Source organism: Chiloscyllium plagiosum, chromosome 3 (genome assembly GCF_004010195.1).
Source record: "Chiloscyllium plagiosum isolate BGI_BamShark_2017 chromosome 3, ASM401019v2, whole genome shotgun sequence".
Classification (NCBI taxonomy): domain Eukaryota; kingdom Metazoa; phylum Chordata; class Chondrichthyes; order Orectolobiformes; family Hemiscylliidae; genus Chiloscyllium; species Chiloscyllium plagiosum.
This window is the reverse complement of record NC_057712.1, coordinates 113,905,635-113,911,905: the sequence shown is the minus strand read 5'-3', so window position 1 is coordinate 113,911,905 and position 6,271 is coordinate 113,905,635.

Below are 6,271 nucleotides of genomic sequence, written 5' to 3'. Positions count from 1 at the left end.
TTTTCTAGTCACATCCTTAAAGAACTCGATAAGGTTTGTGAGGCATGACCTGCCCCTCACAAAGCCGTGTTGACTGCATTTAATCAAGCCATGCTCTTCCAGATGGTCATAAATCCTATCCCTCAGAATCCTTTCTAACACCTTGCAGACGACAGACGTGAGACTTACTGGTCTGTAATTGCCGGGGATTTCCCTATTTCCTTTCTTGAAGAGAGGAATTACATTTGCCTCTCTCCAGTCCTCAGGTACGACTCCAGTGGAGAGCGAGGATGCAAAGATCTTCGCAAGTGGCGAAGCAATTGCATTTCTCGTTTCCCAAAGCAGTCGAGGACAAATCTGGTCCGGGCCTGGCGACTTGTCAATCTTAATGTTTGACAAAATTTTCAGCACATCAGCTTCCTCTATCTCTATCCGTTCCAGCATGCACACCTGCTTTTCAAAGGTTTCATTCACTACAAAGTTTGTTTCTTTCGTAAAGACAGAAGCAAAAAACTCATTTAGGGCTACCCCAACCTCCTCAGACTCCACACACAAGTTCCCTATGCTATCCCTGATCGGCCCTACTCTTCTGAGAGAATTATAATTATATTGGGTGTGCTGGAGGAAAGCCTGATTTAACTTTGTCCTTGCTGTCTACAGGGGTTGTGGTGACCAGAATGCTGACATCTTGCATTGTGCAACAAATACGAAGCGAGCTGATGTCGCATGAGCAGTTCACGTGTCCTATGTTAAAAAACAAAAAGGCAGGAAGGAATCAGCTGGTTAGATAAAGGGTGTTATAGAGAAATCACAAACCAGGGAATATAATCTTAAAATTAGAGCTGATGAATCGAGAGTGAAGTCAGAAAGTAGTTTATTCACAAAGAAACCTCGAATTCTCTTCCCTCAAAAGGACATAAATTATGAACCATTTAGCATTTCAAGACCGATCAATGGATTCTTGTTAGCTAAGGGTCTCAAAAGATAAGGAGCTATGGCAGATAAATAGAATTTAGATGCAGATTAGCCATGATCTAATAATGGTAAAGGTTTAAGGGATTGAATGCCATCAAATTGATCTCTAACCGTTTCCTTCAACTCAACACCAGAGAATGGAATTGAAGGTATTACCTTTCATATTGAATTGCAGGTTATTTGAGTTTCCTTAAGTTAACCAGATCAAAACTAAATTAAATTAGACAAATTGACTGGATGAAGATGTAACACTATTATTGAGTACGTGAGTCATCAAACACCAGGTCATTCCAGATGGACATGAGCAAATATAATTTGGGGATGCCAAAGTTAAAAATCACACAACACCAAATTATAGTCAACAGGTTTATTTGGAAGCACTAGTCTCTCATCTTTTAGAGACTTCACAAACAATCCAGGTCTTTTTCAATATATAATTTCAGTTACATCACACTGTAAACCTTTGCTATAAATTCTGTGTCTTACGATCTTATACTCCACAACCACCTGATGAAGGAGCAGCGCTCTGAAAGCTAGAGCTTCCAGATAAACCTGTTGGACTACAACCTGGTGTTGTGTGATTTTTAACCATGAGCAAATATATTGTTACCTTTTTGACAGCACAGGACCACCTTAAGATTAGCTGAAAGCAATACATAAAATCATTGAACATCATTAACTGACAAAAAAGTCATTAGTACAGGCTTCCACATAGTTTATTAATATCACAGCTTAATGTTAGCTGCATTCTATTTCGTTGCTAATTTTAAGAATGCATCTTAGAATACTGTAATTAAAGCTTAAAACAGAGAAAGGGACCCTTCTTACCTGTGATGTAAGAACTTTCTAATTTAATTCCATGCAATCCAGCACTTTTCTTATAATGCTGCAAATTAGTTCTCTTCAAGTACAAATCCAGTTGTCTTTTGAATCTGACTCCACCCCATTATCAGATACTGTGATCTGATATTAACAACCCTCTCTGTGAAAAGGAACATATATCTCTCATAGTTCTTTCAGCATTTCACATCCTTTGACTCTGGTTACCAACTACTTCCCAGAAGAAGCAGTGGCTCTCTACTTGCTGTATTGAAAAACACTCACAATCTTCAATATCTCTGCTAGGGTTTCCTTTAACTTCTCCTGCTTGAAGCAGAGAAATCACAATTTCATCAATCACTTCATTTAATTGGTGTACTTCAGCCCTGGTAACATCCAAGTAAAAAACCTCTTCCTAAATTGTGGTGCCCTGCACTGTTGGGTGTTACACAAACCTTCCTGTATGCTTAACATGGTTCTTTGAGTCATCCCAGGGTGCTAAATAATGCACTTCCTAAGGTCACTTTCCTGCAAAATCCATAGGAGTTGTGTTTGAAGTCTTATTCATTGTAAATGTCAAGGATGGTGATGGGAGCTCTAACTTGAATTTGAGAAGCCATTATGTACAATGCACTTAGTGCAGGGCCAGAGCTAATTAGCATTCAGTGATAACGATCTGAAGGGTGATTTGACGGTGATTGGATAAATGAGGTTTAACTGTAATTCCTTTCCTTTGTGTACACTCCCACGAAGAAAGCTACCATCAGACTGATCATCTAGCATTGATATCTGTGATATTTCCCCTCACCCTATTCTGTAAGGAGATAATACTCTCTTAACAAAATTATAAAAGAACCTGTTAACAATAAAGGAAACCTCTCCACACCAGGTTTTAAGTTGTCTCTAATTGAGATTTCTCATGGTCAAGATGAAAATCAAGAATTTGAAAGCTGTTAGATTGCATTGGATTTCACCCTTCATTGAATTCCCATCTCTTTCTTTCTATTCGCTTGTTGGATAGGGGTGTGTCTGCCTGGGCCAGCATTTACTGCCCATCCCTAGTTGCCCTTGAGAAGGTGGGGGTGAGCTGCCTTCTTGAATTGCTGCAATCCACAAGCTTTAGGTTGCCCCACAATACGCTTAGGGAGGCAATTCCAGGATTTTGATCAGGAACTACAATATATCTCCAATTCAGGACAGTCAGTGGCTTGGAGGGGAACTTGCAGGTGGTGGTGTTCCCATGTATCTGCTGCCCTTATCCTTCTCGATGGAATTGGTTGTGGTTTTGGAAGGTGCTATCTAAGGATCTTTGGTGAATTTCTGCTATGCATCTTGGAGATAGTCCACACTGGAGGGAGTAGCTGCTTATTGGTGTGTGATGCCAATCAAGCAGGCTGCTATTTCCTGGATGGTCACAAGTTTTTTGAGTGCTGTTAGAGCTATTGTTAACTAGATAGGCAGCAGAATATAGAACGATAAGACTCATTGCGAATATGAGAAGTCTTTAAATAAAGGAATCCTACTCAGAGCAAACTGTCCATGTCCCAGATACCCTTAGCAGAACTATATTTGCCTTGATAAAGCTGAATTTTTTCAGCCAAGCAGGCTTCTCCCTTGACGTTTTCCTTTGTTTTCAGGATGTGGACAATGCTACCACACCCACATTTATTGCCTGTCTGAATGTAGTGGGACCTTCTCCATGACTCTTTATGGACTTCATGGGGATAGTACTCCCACCACCAACCAAGGCAACATTTTTACAGCCTCATTAATGTAGTAAATATATGAAAACACTTGGGAGGATGCCGAGGGACTGGAATTGGCTACCTTAGTTTTATCCTTATTTTGGGAATTTTGAAATCCAGCACGTTGTTGGGTAGGTGCAAGTGTCTAGCTGTTACAGAGTAGATTGGTTAGAAGAATAATTAACTCTGGTAGCATGTTTTCAGTATTACAGCCAGAATGTGATTAGGAGTCCTAACTTTAACTGTGTTCAGTGAATTCAATTTATAAACTTTTAAACAACTTGTAAATAGACTAGATTTGTCTCTGTCACTCTTGCTGCACTCCACCAGAATTGACAATGGGAATATTCATGGAATTATGTCTTTTTGCTTATTATCTTGTTTTTTTTTACCATTTTCAACTGGATCTGCAGTGCAGTGGGCTGTTTACTCTATATAAAGCCTCCTGTTTTTGGTCTTTAATATATAGGTAGCCCAGTGAAATTGATTCCTTAGGTAAGTACCATAATGAGAATTGATAGGATGTATTGCTGAGATGATGACTTTTATCGTTCTGAATGTGATGTTGATCTTTTGATGAGATATTTCATCAGGAGTTTAAAGATTATCAGGGATATGCAGGAATGTAGAGTTGAAGTTAAAATAGAGGAGCCATGATCTTATTGAGTGGTGGAGCAGGCTTGAAGGGTCAAGGGGCCTCCTGTTGCTCCTTGTCCGTGCGTTAGTATATGTTTGATCAAAAAAGCAACTAGTTACTTTACTGTATATTAAAACTGCAGTTTTATTTACCTTTAAAGGCGTACAATTGTACCTTCTGTTTATCTTCTCTGTATCAGAGAAAAACAATCAATATGTGAGTAAAGGATGCATGTTACCAATTATTCATGTATGTTTGTCAAATTGTGTTGATAATAATGTTTTATAATTTGGAGAATTTGTAGCAGTGTCACCAGCCAACATAATTTGACATTATCTTCCAGTTCAATTGCTGCCATTCTGAGCAGTAGCATTAATATTAATAAATGCACAGTGGTAACACTGACATTCACTCTAATATTGTTCCATGCAGTCAGTTCTGGGATGCTATGTTGGATGTAGCTGTTAGATTGGAGCTGTGAATGCTAGGAGAGTCAGTGAAAATGTTCAAGACTGAGAGCAACAGATGTTTGCTTGGTTAGGATAACAGTGGATGTGGAGAAAGGATAGGTAAATGGTATTGAGATGCAGCTCAACCTTGACTTAACAAAATGGCTGAACTAGCTTGTAGTAGTTAAATGATGTACTCCTGTTCTGTTGACAGCATGGTCATCACTGCCATCGATAGGTCTTGTACCTACCTGCACAGCACAATACTGCCTGCAAAGCCTCATTTGTTATGTTATATATTCAAGAAGAACACCATGGACACAGTAATAAACATTCATGCTAACTGAGGTATTAGATAATTGCTTGCAGGCATGAAGTCACTGGATTGATCCACTACCCAAATGAGGTATGAAGGTCTTTTAACGTAGTGGTCTACAGTGTAGAGAAAGGCCTTTCAGCTCATCACGTACCATTGTACAGCCTTGCAAGTCTACATTTAAACACTTCTGAAATGTTATGAGGGTTTCTGCTCCTTCCACCCTTACAGGCAGTGAGTTCCAGATTCCCACCACCCTCTTCATATCTCCCCTAAACCTTCTGCTCCTTCCCTTAACTGTGTGCCCTTGGCCATTGATCCCTCTATCAAGGGGAAACATTTCTTCCTGACCATCTGGACTCTAAATAATGTTATACATCTCAATCTCCCTGCCCTAGGGAAAACAACGTCAGTCTGTCCAATCTCTCTTCTTAACTGAAACTTTCCAGCCCAGAAATCATTCCTGGGAAATCTCCTCTGCACACTCTCCAGTGCTATCTCCTCCCTTCTGTAATGTGGGTTCCAGAACTGCATACATTATGAAGGCTTTGGCTTAACAAAACATTTTGTACAGTTCCAGCATAACCTCACTGCTCTTAAATTCTGTGCCTTGGCTAATGAAGGCAAGTATATTATATGCCTTCTTAACACCTTAACGGACTGGTGTACATATATACCAAGGTCCCATTGATCCTCTGTGCTTTCCAGTGTCCGATTGTTCGTCGTGTATTCCCTTGTCATCTTTATCCTGCTGGTGTGTCACCTGACATTTATACGGACTGAGTTCAATTTGCCACTAATCAGCCCATTTGACCTGCTCCTCTGTATCCTCCTGTAATTGAAGATTATCCTCCTCACTGTTTCCCACCCTGCCAATGTGAACCTATTGATCATTTATATATCACTACAGCATGTCATTGTTTTCAGTAAATCTATCAAACTCCTCTTCCTTCATCCCTGTAGCCCGAAACTTTATTTTGCTTAACTTTGTTATCTCTAAACACATCAAAAACAGAAATCCATCAAATCCCTACCATGTGGAAACAGGCAATTCATCCCAACAGGTCCACAATGACCCTCCACTCAGACCCATCCCATGGATATGGGACAATTAAGCACATCCAATCCACCTAACCTGCACATCGTTAGACTGTGGGAGAAATCTCATTCTGACACTGGGAGAACATTGCAAACTCCACACAGATCATCGCCTGATGGTGGAATTGATCCCAGGTCCCTGGCACTAAGAGGCAGCAATGCTAACCACTGAACCACCATGCTGCCCAATTTACTGCTGAAACTCAGCAGCTCTAACAGCAGCTGTGCAGACAAAATAGAGTTAGCGTTTTGA